The sequence below is a fragment of the Nannobrachium achirus genome (genome assembly GCF_963921795.1).
Source record: "Nannobrachium achirus genome assembly, chromosome: 5".
NCBI classification, from domain to species: domain Eukaryota; kingdom Metazoa; phylum Chordata; class Actinopteri; order Myctophiformes; family Myctophidae; genus Nannobrachium; species Nannobrachium achirus.
The window spans coordinates 75,247,339-75,262,584 of record NC_137814.1 but is presented as its reverse complement, the minus strand read 5'-3'; the positions used below and the strand labels follow the sequence as shown (position 1 = coordinate 75,262,584).

Sequence of the window (15,246 nt, the reverse complement as noted above, 5' to 3'; positions counted from 1 at the left end):
GTGAAAAGCCAAGCCAGTTCAGGCTGGCGACCCGGATGTGATAGTGAATGCCTACGGGAGAATGGCTGGCACTCTAGCGGCACCTAGCGGCGCCCGGCAGCTATTGAGTTAATATAAAAAAATATATTAAAAACAGTTTCTATATTTAGTATTTAGATATTTGATATTCATTTCCCCCATTTGCCCCCTTCCAGGACCTTCCTATACAAACCCATTATAACTTCCAACTCCATTTTAACCATGATAGATTCAATGAAAACAACTGTCCTTCTGTAAACTGTAAAGATTTATTATCAGTTAAAATTGGAACAGCTAAAAAACAATTTTCACTAGTGGTTCTCAAAGTGGGGTCGAGAGGGAGTTCCAGGGGGTCCCCAGATAAATGATAGTTAGGAACCAAATGGAACTTTATGGGTCTGTTACTCAGTGAACAAATGGAACCAAATGGACCTGTTCCATTTGTACTCTAGTATTTTAACATTTAATATAAATTGGGGCCCTAGTGATATAAATATAATGAACGGGTGTCTGTAGCCTAGTGTATTTAGAAGTTCAAACATTAGCCAAACTGTAAAAAAAATATAAGAAATAGGCAAACATTTTGAAAATAGCCGATCTACAAGCTCACAGCGCTCGAAAACATTTTATTGAGGACTCATAAAACTTTTCTGGGACCCATTTGAATGACCACCTGTGGGTCCCGGGACCCATTACATTGAAAACCTAGTAACATCACTGAGCTCTATACTCTGATAGCACTCAGTGTTCATTAAGAGGAATGTCCATATCTCTCCAGCTCTTCATAAAACATTTTCAGGTTAGGATAGCAATTTTATGTTACAGGATACAGATTACACAAATGGACCTGGAACACTTTAAAAATGAAGCTGCTGCATTCTGTATATCAGAAAATACATCTTCCGGTGGGTTGCAACATTTTGCAACCCACCGGAAGATGTATTTTCTGATTATTAAAGATCTGGAGTGAGTCTCGCAGTTACTGAACAAACTCTCTATAGCAAGGGGCTTCAACAGGGGGTCCGGGACCCCTAGGGGGTCCTCAGAGTTACTACAACCCCTCGCGCTTTGTGAGCTTGTAGATCGGCTATTTTCAGCAAAGAGGTTTGGTGTAGAGCAGACTAAGTACTGAGTGAAAGGTCAAGTTTTGACAGTTCAAGTGGTTAAAAATCTTTAAACACAAATTGACATGAATCCAAAATACACTGATGATTGTGCTGTTAAACAATGAAACTATATGGAATCTATGAAAAGGTTGTGGGGGTCCCTGCTTCATCTCTCTCTCAACTAAGGGGACCTTGGCCTGAAAACTTTGAAGACCCCTGCAGTGATTACTATCAGAAATAGTGCTTTAAGCGTAAAACAAAAATGACTTGCTGTGAACGTGGGCGAAACATTGAATGTTTTTCTCTCATTTTATATTTTGCCTAGACTTCCAACAAGAGAGGAGTCCCCGTCTGGTCCAGGAGAAACCGGCGCCTCCGGAGATTAAGGAGGAACAGGAGGAGCAACTTGAAAGACCACAGGAGGCTGATTGGTCAACAATGACGTTACTAGCAGTGAAAAGCGAAGACGAGTCGGAGCCTCTAGCCAGCACCTCGGATGACCACATGGAAACGCAAGCTTATGGAGACGATTGTGGAACGCCACAAACAACTAGTGACGGCCAGCTCCTCTCCTCACACGGTTCTGAATCTGACAGTGAAGCCAGCGATGAATGGGAGGAGACCAAGGATAATCACAATCAGTCGGCTTTAAACCCACTGAACTCACACGAGACACAAGATGTGGAAGGACAACTATTGTCTTTAGGCAACAAACTGTCCCAGAAGGCCCGGAAGTATTTTAGTTGTACGGTTTGCAGCAAAAGATTTGATACCAAGGACAACATGGACACGCACATGAGGACTCATACAGGCGGAAACCCTTTTACTTGTAAAATTTGTGGAAAAGGCTGCAGGCAAAGGCATCAGCTAAAAAAACACATGAGGACCCATACAGGGGAAAGACCCTTTATTTGTACAATTTGTGGTAAAGGATTTCGTCAAAATGAAACTCTCAAAAAACATGCAAGGATTCATACAGGGGAAAAACCATTTACTTGTACCATTTGTGCCATAGGCTGTAGTCAAATGAGTGATCTGAAAAGACACATGAGAACGCACACCGGGGAGAAACCCTTTAGTTGTCTAGTTTGTGGCAAAGCCTGTAGTCGAATGAGCGATCTGAAAAGACACACGAGGACTCACACGGGGGAAAAACCCTATAGTTGTATAGTTTGCGGCAAAAGCTGTAGTCAAAAGGGTGATTTGAAAGTGCACATGAGGAATCACACAGGAGAAAGACCCTTTAGCTGTACATTCTGTGGCAAAGGCTTTCGTCAGAGATGTCAGCTCGAGACGCACACAAGGACTCACACAGGGGAAAAGCCCTTTGTCTGTCCATTTTGTAGCAAACGCTTTGGGGAGAAGAGCAAGCTAAGACATCACATGGCGACACATACGGGGGAAAAACTCTTCGGTTGTGACATTTGCGAACAAATGTTTCGCAGGAATGATCATCTTAAAAGACACATGAGGACCCACACAGAGGAAAAGCCCCTCATTTGTTGCGCAGTTTGTGGCAAAGCTTGTTTTACAAGGAGCGATCTGAAAAGACACATGAAAACTCACACAGCAGACAAACCCTTTACATGTACAGTTTGTGGCAAAAGTTGTCGTGAAAAGGGCGATTTGAAAGTACACATGAGGTTTCACACCGGGGAAAAACCCTTTATTTGTACAGTTTGTGGCAAGGGTTGTGGTCAAAGTGGTCATCTGAAAACACACATGAGGACTCATACAGGAGAGAAGCCTTTTACTTGTCCAGTTTGTGGCAAAGGCTGTGGTCGAATGGGTCAGCTTAAAATGCACATGAGGACGCATACAGGGGAGAAGCCCTTTGGTTGTACGGTTTGTGATCAAAGATTCAGTCGAAATGATAATCTGAAGACGCACATGAGGATTCATACAGGTGAAAAAGACTGTTAGTTGCTTTAAGTTTTCTGAAAAAAATACCTTTAGTTGTTTTTGTCAGTACAATCTACAAAAAGAAGAGGGGAAAAAAACATTGGTTTATTTAATTTTTAATTTCCTGCAGCTCGTATGTTATACAACAATATGAGCATTAGTATGTTCACATTTGTTTTAAAAAGGTATATTAATTATTGTGATAATGTGATAAAGGACCATTGTTTCACGTGTGATATCATTTTTATTTTTTTCCTTGGCCCCCCCACAGTCTTCAAATATATCAATATATTTTTTGTATTCAAGACAACAGGAGAAACCTAACAGTAGGAGGAGAAAAAAGGTCCCATGCTATGATGTAAAGTAACTAAGCACATTTACTTAAGTACTGTAATTTTGAGGTATTTGTTATTTACTTGAGTATTTCCAATTTCCAATAACTGGAATACTTTTACTCCACTACAATTATTTGAAAACTTTAGTTACTAGTTACTTTGTAACTTTAGTTACTAGTTACTTTGTATTATGTTTATTACCTGCATCAACCACTTCAGCCCTATATACATTTTTGCCCATTTGAAAATAGACGCAAGGCATTGTGAGCTTGTAGACCTGCTATTTTCAAAGGATCAGAAAAGAACAGGACTTTCTGCATGAGTACTTTTACTTTTGGTACTTTCAGTACATTTTGATGCCAATGCTTCTGTACTTTTACTCAAGTAAATTTTGAATTCCGGACTTTTACTTGTATGTGGGTATTTCTTCATTATGGTATTGATACTTTTACTTAAGGGCACTTTGAGGCAAAAGGGCAGGTGCCCTGATGTTGTAAGATTGACTCGACCAATAGATTCAGCTAATTTCAGGTCGCTGCTGAATGCAACAGAGTTGCTGACATGTACGATCCACAGCTGTGGCTAGAGTTCTCAAATTAAGCCCGAGCCCGACCCTACCCGACCCGACCCGACGTTATCGGGCCAAGCCGGGCTCAAAAATTATAATAATTAGTCGGGCCGGGCCGGGCTCCGGGTTCCGTCACTCAAACAACAGAGAAAAGGCGCATATCGCTGTCTGTATATCTGCAGCGCAGCATTGAAGCCTGCCTAAGTTCCTAACCAATGGACCAAGGATAATAGGTGACGCATACGGAAGTATAGTCTATCAGTCTCATAGAGCAGTCTGGTTGTTGTGATGACGTCACAATCGAAACCTTTGGATATACGGAAATTCTGCCACAGGCAGCGAGTCAGCGTTAGCTCTGTCTGGAGCGGCTACGATGAAAGTTTGGAGCTGCATGTTAAATTAAAAGGCAGCAGGCAGTTTCACAAGTTTGTAATAACTTATAAATCCAAAGAAAAGTACATTCAAAGCGGAACCAACCTGGATATATTGACAAGGACTTAAGAGGATTGTATTACAACAACATCAACAACATGATCAACCTAAAAGCACCATACGTTGACATCCTTACCTTATAGAGATGATCGTCTCGTCTGGTAAGATATTAATAATTCCATTATGCTTTCTGGTTAATCAAGTGTCCTTTGCTGCTGTGTGCATTCATTTATATTAACGGTTTACAGCCGCAGCGTGCCGCTTGTTACATGAGTTGTGTATGTTTAAGCATGGTGGCCAGCCCATGTCGTGTCGCGCACCAAACATAACAGATCTGCAAGCCCAGAATGCAAGCCAGATGAACACGTTTTGGGTTTATAGATCTGTCGAGCGGCTGCCTGTGTTTGATGCGTCACCGTTGAAAGGACGAAACATAAATCACGCAGGCAGCGACAATGCGAGGGAGAGAGAGGATGAGAGCTGTATGATTGAGATAACGTTAGCCCATTTTGTGCAGAACCTTGCATGTTTCATGAACAATTTAACACGTGAAGTTGCCATTTCGCCAACTATTATGTGTCCATTCTCTCACTGTTGTAATTTGAGACACTGGTGCTGCCTACTGGCAACATTTCTTTTTCTTTTCTTTTTTTCTCTCTCGGGCTTTCGGGCCGAAAATGATGATTATTGTTAGGGTCGGGCCGGGCTTCGGGTCGGCCCACTCGGGCCCAGTTAGGGCCGGGCCTTAATTTTCAGGCCCGTTGAGAACTCTAGCTGTGGCCTACTGGAATATTATGTTGGATGTTATTTTGAGGCTCGTACACCTAGAGCAGGGTTCCCCAATAGGCGGCCCGCGGGCCATTTGCGGCCCGTGGGAGGCTACTGTCTGGCCCCCACCAACCCCAGTAATAATGGTGGTATAAGAGCAGCAACAACACTAGTATATCGTCGTTGTCGGGTGGAAATCTCGTATCTCCAAATTTGTACGTTCTTTTGCAAATCATACAAGGCCGTCGCACAAAAGTAGTGAAAACAGCAGATCTACAAGCACACAACGCCTCGCACCGCGAGGCGTTGTGTGATTGTAGATCGGCTATTTTCACTAGTTTAAATATTTTTTTAAATAATAAATTCAAAACGAACGGTTTTGGACATACAAGATTTTCACCCGACAACGACGAAAACTGTCGCTGGAGTAGTGGGAACGCCCCCGTCGCCCCTGCAATGTTGTGGCCCTCGGCTTGGTACCCTAGACATAATTCGGCCCTTGGGGAAAACTAATTGGGGAACCCTGACCTAGAGTCAACAGTGACAGTGCGGCCCGCGACCAGGAAGGGGGGGCTGATCTGCAGCAGCAGCGTTCTGTACACAGGGAGAGCCCTGTGCATTCCAAGGGATCGAAGGGCAGGGATACAATGTCAGATTCAACCGGCAGCTCCATATTTGATCTTTGCTCTGTCTGTCTTTGTGAAGTCTTCTGTGAAGTTCACACTCTTCAAAGCTTTTTGCACACCTACTGTCTGTATACTGCCCACTTGTGGCGGCGCTACAGAAAGAGCAGTATGCAACGACTCAATGTCTTATAATGATGGCATGAGACTGCTGCTTAGATAGCCACGATGCAGCAGTGCAAGCCAAATATTTGTCAGTATCGGTGTACCCACCTGCTCTGCTCTGGAGCCTCATGTACAAATGTATAGGCTGTATGATCCTGCCAACAGCATAATTTGTGTTCTGACTAATGCTTTATTGAGCTATGTTGCTATGTTGTGTCCTTAATAAAGTTCGATTGATTGATTGATTGACTCTGTCATAGTGTTAAAGTATCATATCGTTTCACTGTTCACAGTAGGGTATTCACCAAATATTCGAATATCAAAGTCACTATTCGACATTGTTCACCAAGTCGAATATTCTCTTATTTTTATTTTTTTATTGTTTTCTCTTTAAAAAAATATATAGTTTATAAAGCTTGGTGAGATGGGAAGTCATAAGAATGAGTTGTCAATGCACCTGGTGGATGGATTTGTTAATGCTCTATACCAGGGGTTCTCAAACCATTTTAGGCCGCTGTGACCCCCAAAACAAACACATTTGAACTGGGGACCCCCACCCTGACAAGCACTTGGAATTGTAGCCAGGTATTACATTTAATGTGACTCGGTTCCGCAGATAATATTGTGAAAATAGCAGATCTACATGCTCACAACGCCTCGGCTATTTTCACAATGGTTCGCCTCTTGCTTACTTAATATTTGACAGTTTGGCCAGTCCTGTCGAATATTCGACTATTCGAATACTTTGAGGTCGAATAATTCGAATACTAAAAATGACTATTCGTGAATGCCCTAGTTCACAGTGAATTACTCTCATAGTTAGACATGAAAAGCAAAACTCACACAAAATCCATGTGATGCATAAAGAAAAGTGTTTATTTTCCCTTTGACATGATCCAAAAATATTGTCTGGAAAAATAATAAGACAGAAAGAAATCCTTCACCCCCCATGAAGAGAAAAGAGTACATGTATATAGTGATATATTATTGTACGTTCAGCGAAAGAGGACTCTTCAGTTGGAGGCGACCTGAAGTTGGACCCTCGGGCGTACACGGCAGGAGTGCTCTCGTAGCAGTTACCGAAACCCCAGGAAACGATTCCCTTCGGAGACCACACCAGAGGACCGCCGGAGTCAGCCTAGAGAAAACACAGCCATAACTCATAAGCAGATCAGAAATATAGCTGATTCACAAGCTCAATTCAATTCAATTCAAAGGAGCTTAATTCATTTGCATCAGAAAACTAAAAGATCACACCTATTATGAACTGTCATTGTCAGATCACAGGTTTACAACACTTCACTGTACTTTATTGTAACAAGAAAGACAAGTTGTTGAAATTCTTTGTCCTTTTATGCTCATCTATGCAATTTAGAGAAAGTTGGAAAGAGATAGAGAAATATAAAAAAGTTGTTTAAAACAATATGTATTTGTCCTCATCTGAAAATGAGGCCAGTTACATACAATATTTGTGTTTGTGTTTCCCCTCCTCCAATATTTATTTGTAATTTTTTTTGTATTAGATCTCTGCTATTTCCAAATAGCCGGCGTAAAGTGATAAAACGTGGGCTAGTCACTTCTTTTGGGTTTGTTTTCATAGACCTGGCCACTTGTTTCTCTTGCAGAATCTGGCAAAACACGCTTACCAGGGAGAGAGAGGACAGACAGATATCCAATGACAATCGCTCTGGAGAAGGAATAATAGGTGAATAAGGTGAAAGAAAGCTATCTGACACAGTATTTCTCAACCACTGTGCCTGGGGACCTTTGGTGTGAGAAGGGTCAAGTGTGCCCCTTGAAACTGCTTGAAAGCCAGTATTGTATTTACCATTTTAAAAAATGATTTAAACTAGTGAAAACAGCCGATCTACAAGCACACAACGCCTCGCAGTGCTTGTAGATCTGCTGTTTTCACTACTGTTGTGCGACAGCCTTCTATGATGAAGCAGGGCTTTACTTTGCGAAGAAACGTACAAATTTGAAACTTGGAGATACAAGGTTTCTTCCCGACAGTGACGATATCTACACCCCCGTATTATGTTGGTGTGCCCATGGATTCGAGGCTGTTTTCGAGTGGATGATGCATGATATGGTTACAGTGGTTAAACAGATTGATGGTATGTCATATCGACTAATTATGCAGAGGACCCCTCGGAACCCCCTCAAGGACCCCTGGGAGTCACTCCGCCTACCCCACTTTGAGAACCGCTGCTCTATAGATCTCACAAAGAAACTCAAAGGTACTCTCAGACCTAAACAGAATAAACCAATAATACCAGATATGGGCTTAATATTGAAGACATCTGGGATCTTCATATATGGGCATAAAAGGGACAGAGCACATGAGACACAATATGTCCGTATAAGGGCATTCCCATATGGAACGTGACATGAGGCGTAGGTTTTGATAACTTCTCCCTAGGTTGCAATTATGTTTTCAAGTCTACCGTCCATGGTCCACTTTGGCCTACGTTGATGTGGGGCCGAAACGTCTTAACTCCATGACTCCCCTGTAAATTAAGGTCCTTTTTTGGACGTTATATGAGGTTTCCACCAGACAGAGACGGTTCCGTGCGTCACACGTTGCGACAGACGGACCTCTTTAAGAGGTCAGAGCTTCTGTACATACGTTCACATGTTAGCGAACATGAGCGGCCATCACAGATATACGCACGCACACACGCACGCACCCACTCACACACACACACACACACACACACACACACACACACACACACATACACACAGCCCAGAGCAAACAGAACAATCTGCTCAGACGGCAGCATGTTTGAAGGTCGTGAGGTCATGAGCTGAGTGGCGCTGAACCCAGGATCCTGTTCAATGTTCACTATAGCACTGGTTCTCAACTGTGGGTCGGGACCCCCAGGGGCTCACCCCAAATTATTTTTGGGGGTCCCCAGATTATTAACTTAATGTGCAACATTGATTTCTCACTCAACAGTAAACAAACCAGCATAAAGTTTAAGTGTATAGAGGGTATCTGCACATTTCTAAAGTGACAATTTAAGGACTTTTTAATACCTTTTATTTTATGTTATTACAAAATAAACATTGGCTAAATTGTCAAATATTAGAGGCAGATATTGTGAAAATAGCAGATCTACATGCTCACAACGCCTCTCAACCACCCAGCATATTTTCGCCAAAGTGGTTTGGTGTAGAGGAGAAAAAAGAGCAGACTAAGTACAGAGTGAAAGGTCAAGTTTATTAAGTAATGACGGTTCAAGTGGTTAAATATCTGAAAACAAAAAATTGACATGAATCCTAAATACACTGATGATCGTGCTGTCAAACAATGAAACTATATGGAATCAATGAACAGTTTGGGGGGGTCCCTGCTGCTTCATCTCTCTCTCAACTAAGGGGTCCCTGGCCTGAATACGTTGAAGACCCCTGTCTTAATGGGTTGACCTGCCCTCTCTCTCTCTCTCTCTCTCTCTCCCCCTCTCTCTCTCTCCCAGGCTCTGTGCAACGTAGACGAGCTGTTTGAGCGAGAGGAGCTGTCTGCGGCCCCGGACCCCGGCTGGCCCGACTGCTTCAACTCCGGGGTGTTTGTGTTCAGGCCCTCCCTGGACACCCACGCACGGCTGCTGGAGCACGCCCGGTTGCACGGGAGCTTTGACGGTCAGTCACTGCATGCACATCACCACCTGTGTGGAGGTTGCATTAAAGGGGAAGACCACCCATTTTCAATACTAGAAGCTCGGCCGCCCTTCGGGCGGCCGAGCGTCTAGTCGGCGCCCTGGCCAACTCGGGAACAATGTAAATAGGGGATGAATGCCCCGCCCTTTAATGCAAACCCCATTATACCTGTTGTCATAGGATCTGTTTTGACCATCTGTTTGCGTGTGTCCATTTATGCCCATATATGGGGATATCTATCTGTCTACGTCCATTTTATGTCCATATATGGAGATCTCTGTAGGACCCGTTTTGACCATCTGTTTGCCTGTGTCCATTTATGCCCATATATGGAGTTATCTGTCTTTTTGCGTCCATTTTATGCCCACATATGGAGATCTTTGACCATCTGTTTGCCTGTGTCCATTTATGCTCATATATGGAGATATCTGTATCTGTCTGTCTGCATCCATTTCATGCCCATATATCGAGATCTCTGTATCTGTTTGTCTGTGTCCCTTTATGCCCATTATGGAGATCTCTGTATCTGTCTGTGCCTCCGACTGTGTTGCAGACACAGTGCTGGTTCCCCCTTTAATGCAAACCCCATTATACCTGTTGTCATAGGACCTGTTTTGACCATCTGTTTGCCTGTGTCCATTTATGCTCATATATGGAGATATCTGTATCTGTCTGTCTGCATCCATTTTATGCCCATAAATGGAGATCTGATGTCAGACATCAGAATCCGAACCTTTCGTGCTGGTTCCAGAAAATCGCGTATCGGATTGGGTCGAGGCCGTGCACTGCACTACGTGCTGCGGCGGGGAACGCGCGTGCCGAATTTGAAATAGGGAATGAATGCCCCACCCTTTAACACATCGGGTGCCCACGTGGTGTCTACGCGTCAATCTCTTTGATCTTTACGAGTGCCCAACGACGCGTTTGACGCGTTGTACAGTAAACTATACTGTACTGTAGCTACTGCACTTGGCTACCGCGGTGATGAAACAACTCCATTTCCCAACATGCAGCGCGCAATTACGTCACCCGGACGTGCTGTGTGGCTCGTTGACTTCCTGTTTACCGGCTGCACAAAAGTGCTGTTTTCTCCGGATTCTCTTCCTTTTTTCATTTTTTTCTCAAAACGGCAGCCTCTTCTACATGCCGTAACACAAACACTGTGGCTTAGAAATGATAAAAAACGGTCCTGACTGAAAGAAAAGATTTTCACGAAATAAACAGGACATACTCGGTTTACATTTACTCGGATTACTTTTCTCGCCAGTACTCTCGCCGGTAGGTAAAATGACGCGTTGCCATGGGCACCAGCAAATAAGACGTCAGAGATCACGTGGGCATCCGATGTGTTAATGCAAACCCCATTATACCTGTTGTCATAAGAGCCGTTTTGACCATATGTTTGCCTGTGTCCTTTTATGCCCATATAGACGGGTTTCTTGTTTACAAACATTGAGACTAAATGCACAGCTGACTGTATCATGTAATCAATTCCGTCCAATCCCCAAACCTGTTGTCTTGGGGAGCGCTGGTTTCATTGGCTAATGTTGGTACCGACCCCTGCGCACGCATCTACTTGCGTCCATTTTATGCCCATATATGGAGATCTTTGACCATCTGTTTGCCTGTGTCCATTTATGCTCATATATGGAGATATCTGTATCTGTCTGTCTGCATCCATTTCATGCCCATAAATGGAGATCTGATGTCAGACATCAGAATCCGAACCTTTCGTGCTGGTTCCAGAAAATCGCGTATCGGATCGGGTCGAGGCCGGGCACTGCACTACCTGCTGCGGCGGGGAACGCGCGTGCGAATTTGAAATAGGGAATGAATGCCCCACCCTTTAATGCAAACCCCATTATACCTGTTGTCATAAGAGCCGTTTTGACAATATGTTTGCCTGTGTCCTTTTATGCCCATATAGGAACATCAGAATACGTAACCATGGCATTTTTTGTTGACTCATGTGGCGTACGTGATCTCAGAGCCTTCTATGATGTGATGTCACAATGAGTCAGCGCTTGCGGCGATTTCCTCCGGAACAGCCTGATGTCAACAATCAGCCCGCATAAGGAGATTCCGGACGTTTCGCGCCGGTTAGGGAAAACCGCGCGTCGGGTCGGGTCGAGGCCCGGCACTGCACTCCGTGCCGCGGCGGGGAACGCGCGTGCCGAATCTGAACGAACGGTTCTCGAGATACGCGGATTACAGACACGCAGACACGCACGCAGAGACTTCTCGCATTTATAGATAGATTGAACTATGTCATTAAAGGAGTAGTTCACCCCCAAAATGACTTTTTTTCTATTGATTACTCATGCCATGAAGACTAGTGTTCAATAATATTTTTTGTTTTTGTCACATTCCTAAGACAAAAATGTGATAACAATAAATTTACCCCAATTCGTTCCGGATGGGGACCCGTTTCGAAACGGGTCCCCATCCGGAATCAATGGGGGTAAATTTACTCGAATCAAATTTTTGTCTTAGGAATGTGACAAAAATCTAAAAATATTATTGAACTCCACTCTCCATGGCATGAGTAATGAATAGAAAAAAAGTCATTTTGGGGGTGAACTACTCCTTTAATATACCTTAGAGGAGTTCCCCCTCTTCTGTGTTGCCTAGAACTGGAAGATTGATTTTGGGGTTTGTATTGCAAATCACAATGTGATGACGTCACACCGTTGTACTTTACAATACAAACCCCAAAATCAATCCTCCAGTTCTAGGGGGTCGGCCCTCCATTCCGAAACCCCCCCATTTCGAAACACCCCGTTTTCGAAACCCCCCGTTTTCGAAACCCCCCCTTTTCGAATTTTAATTTTCGGAAAGGTGGGGTTTCGAAATTGCAGTCGGGACCTCGCCATTCCGAAATTTTGAATTTGAGCAGATTATTCCACCAGCAGGGCTTAAGGTGAGCCAGAACGGCCGGAACCCCCGTCAACACTAGGGCTTTGCACATAAAGAGTGCTGCTGCATTATATCCTATATTAATTATATTGACCTATAATTGCAACATGTCGATAATAAAGTGAATAATATGAATGCCATATTAGGCCTATTAATTATATGGACGTATAATATGCATGACGCACTGTGCGTCCTGTGCGTCTGGGAACACATTGCCAAAGGGCACCAAAAAATAAAAAAAGAAGAAGAAAAGGCCAAGCCGATCATCATCATAGATTCAGAGCCTAATAACTAATATGTAGGCTTACCGGTATTTGCTCCGCCTAAAAATAAACACGGAATGCATGCCAAAATATTGCGTGATGCCTGATCAATGGTTGTTGTGATAATCGATTTGGGTGCACGGTGGTCGCCCGCAGTAAGTGCACCTGCAGGCTGGCTGTGCTGCTCCTGCATTCATTATCATTATTCATTACTGTCTGAAAAGTCATCCAATAAACTGAAAAAAGACTGTGAATTGTGAATAACCCTTTACCTACTGTCGCTGCCGGCCTGCCGCTGTGATGTGATGTGATGTGATGTGATGTGATGTGATGCATTTTGAAGGTCCATGAAGAAGTAATCCGTTATTTGGGGTGACGACAACCAGAATGCAGAATAGACTAGGCTATCATTAGTTGTCTGAGAATGTGCCACAATGGTTTAAATTATCTAATGTAACTTTGAGAAGCGCAGAGCTGGTCAGAGTCCATTCAGACCAGCTGTGGGACTGCTGCGCTAATTGGGTTGACTTGACTCGTTGACCCTATAGGCCTACTTGCGCTATTCGGTTTATTATTGAAAAATGGAAATGCAATGACAGTAGGCCTATTAATTCATTTATCTGTCTGTCTGTCTGTCTGTCAGTCAGTCAGTCAGTCAGTCAGTCAGTCAGTCAGTCAGTCAGTCAGTCAGTCAGTCAGTCAGTCAGTCAGTCAGTCAGACAGACAGACAGACAGACAGACAGACAGACAGATTGATAATTTTCCCATTGCACACGAGAACGTGAAGTCAGTCAGTTCAGCACCGCAGGCAGCCCCTCATCACAGACAGCGTGTTAAAAGTGGTTGCACTTACGTATATGAGACAGAAATGGGCCTCTAATATTTGACAATTTGGCCAATGTTTAATTTGTCATGTTAGAAATGTGCAGATACTGCTCTATAGACGTAGACTTTGTTGGTTTGTTTACTGTTAAAATGGCGCATATTAAGTTAATCATCTGGGGACAAAATAATTTGGGTCCCAACCCACAGGTTGAGAACCACTGGTATAGCTCCCAGTTACCAATGGATCAATTAGCGCGGTCATTATTTGCTTTCAAGGAAAAACAAACAATAGATGTGTGAATTGCGCCGGTCATTAGCTCCTGCTGTGACATCAAACGAATATGGTCCACCAATTAAGGATCAAAGTGGTGATGTCTGGAGGTTTGTAGGTATGAGTGGAGTTTTTGGTGTGGGGATTCGACAAGAGATGACATCTGCTAATTAGACTACAGTCTCACAGCTGAAAAAGGGAACTGCCTGAACTTCATGACAACTAGGCCTATAACTACTTCCTAAACGTCAAGGATGTCCACAATTACAAGAGGGCGCTCCACTAATCACGTACAACCAATTTGACAGACACTAAAACGTCTCCAATTCGTTCTCCTGCACGCTACCACGAAAATGTGGAACTCCCCAGATCGTGCATAGTTTATTTTGTGAGGAGTTGCTCAGAGAGTCAGATAAAAGGAAAGTGCCACTGGAGTGAGGAGAAATATTGTATGTATCCTATAGGCTATATGCCTAAAATAGAATATTGCAGGCCAAATCGTGGCAAATGGAGACGTTTTACGCGCGGCGAAAGCCTGGTGATGCGAGGTTACGCGCGGAGCGGGCTGCGAGGAGAGAGTGATAGAACAGAGAGGGAGGGCGAGAGGAGAGACAGGGAGAGAGGAGAGATAGAGAGAGACGTTGAATATACATTCATATCTTGCTAAACTAAGTATAGGCCTAAGCTCTATATGATCTGTCTGGTTTATTGCAGGGTTTATCACCGCTGGTTTTATTTTTTGATCGCCCGTTTCCGACCGAGATAAGCGCCGCAATTTTGCTGGGGTGCACTGTTGATTTGTAGACCTATACATTTGAAAACTTGAATTGGGACATTGTGCATGAGTAGGCCTATACCGTTGTTATACTTACATTTTTATGTTAATAATCATTCATAATTCCATTGTTTTATTTGCTTTTTTTTGCCGTGGAGTAAATCTCACGTCTACTTTGAAATAAATATACAAGTTCAGCTGTGAAAGATCACATTTTAAGCCTGGGCTTTGTTTAATTTGGCTTCTAATTTAGTGTGTAGACAAAACAATAAGTTAAGATAATACAATGTATAAAAAGCATAAAGTAAAGTGTCCCGTCTCACAGCTGTGCGTGTTGAGCGCAGCTACAGCTCTGGGATGAAAGCTGCTGTTGGATGTTTTAAAAGGTGTGCGTTTAACTGTAAATTCTGCCTGGCATCATAACTTAGTTTCGAATACCGTTATGTGGTAGATGTGCGCACATTGTGTGTTGGGTCACAGGGGACGGGGACGGTGGGAGAGAATTAGAAATGAGTAGGCTATAACAGACATTCATTGAGAATTATAGATGAGAAAAGGCCTTCTGAATGTTGATGGGTTTTTGGAGAGCTATCCAAGAGCCCCAAATTACACATGA

At 43.4% G+C, this 15,246-nt stretch overlaps 1 pseudogene across 1 annotated transcript in view; it reads left to right on the top strand.

The window, feature by feature from the left end:
* The window catches only part of LOC308285306, a 57,152-nt pseudogene that overhangs the window by 17,455 nt on the left and 24,451 nt on the right, over positions 1-15,246 (top strand). Inside the window, exon 3 of the transcript XR_013963346.1 lies at positions 9,400-9,562. The product of XR_013963346.1 is annotated as an uncharacterized misc_RNA (transcript). The remainder of the gene's footprint in view (positions 1-9,399; positions 9,563-15,246) is intronic.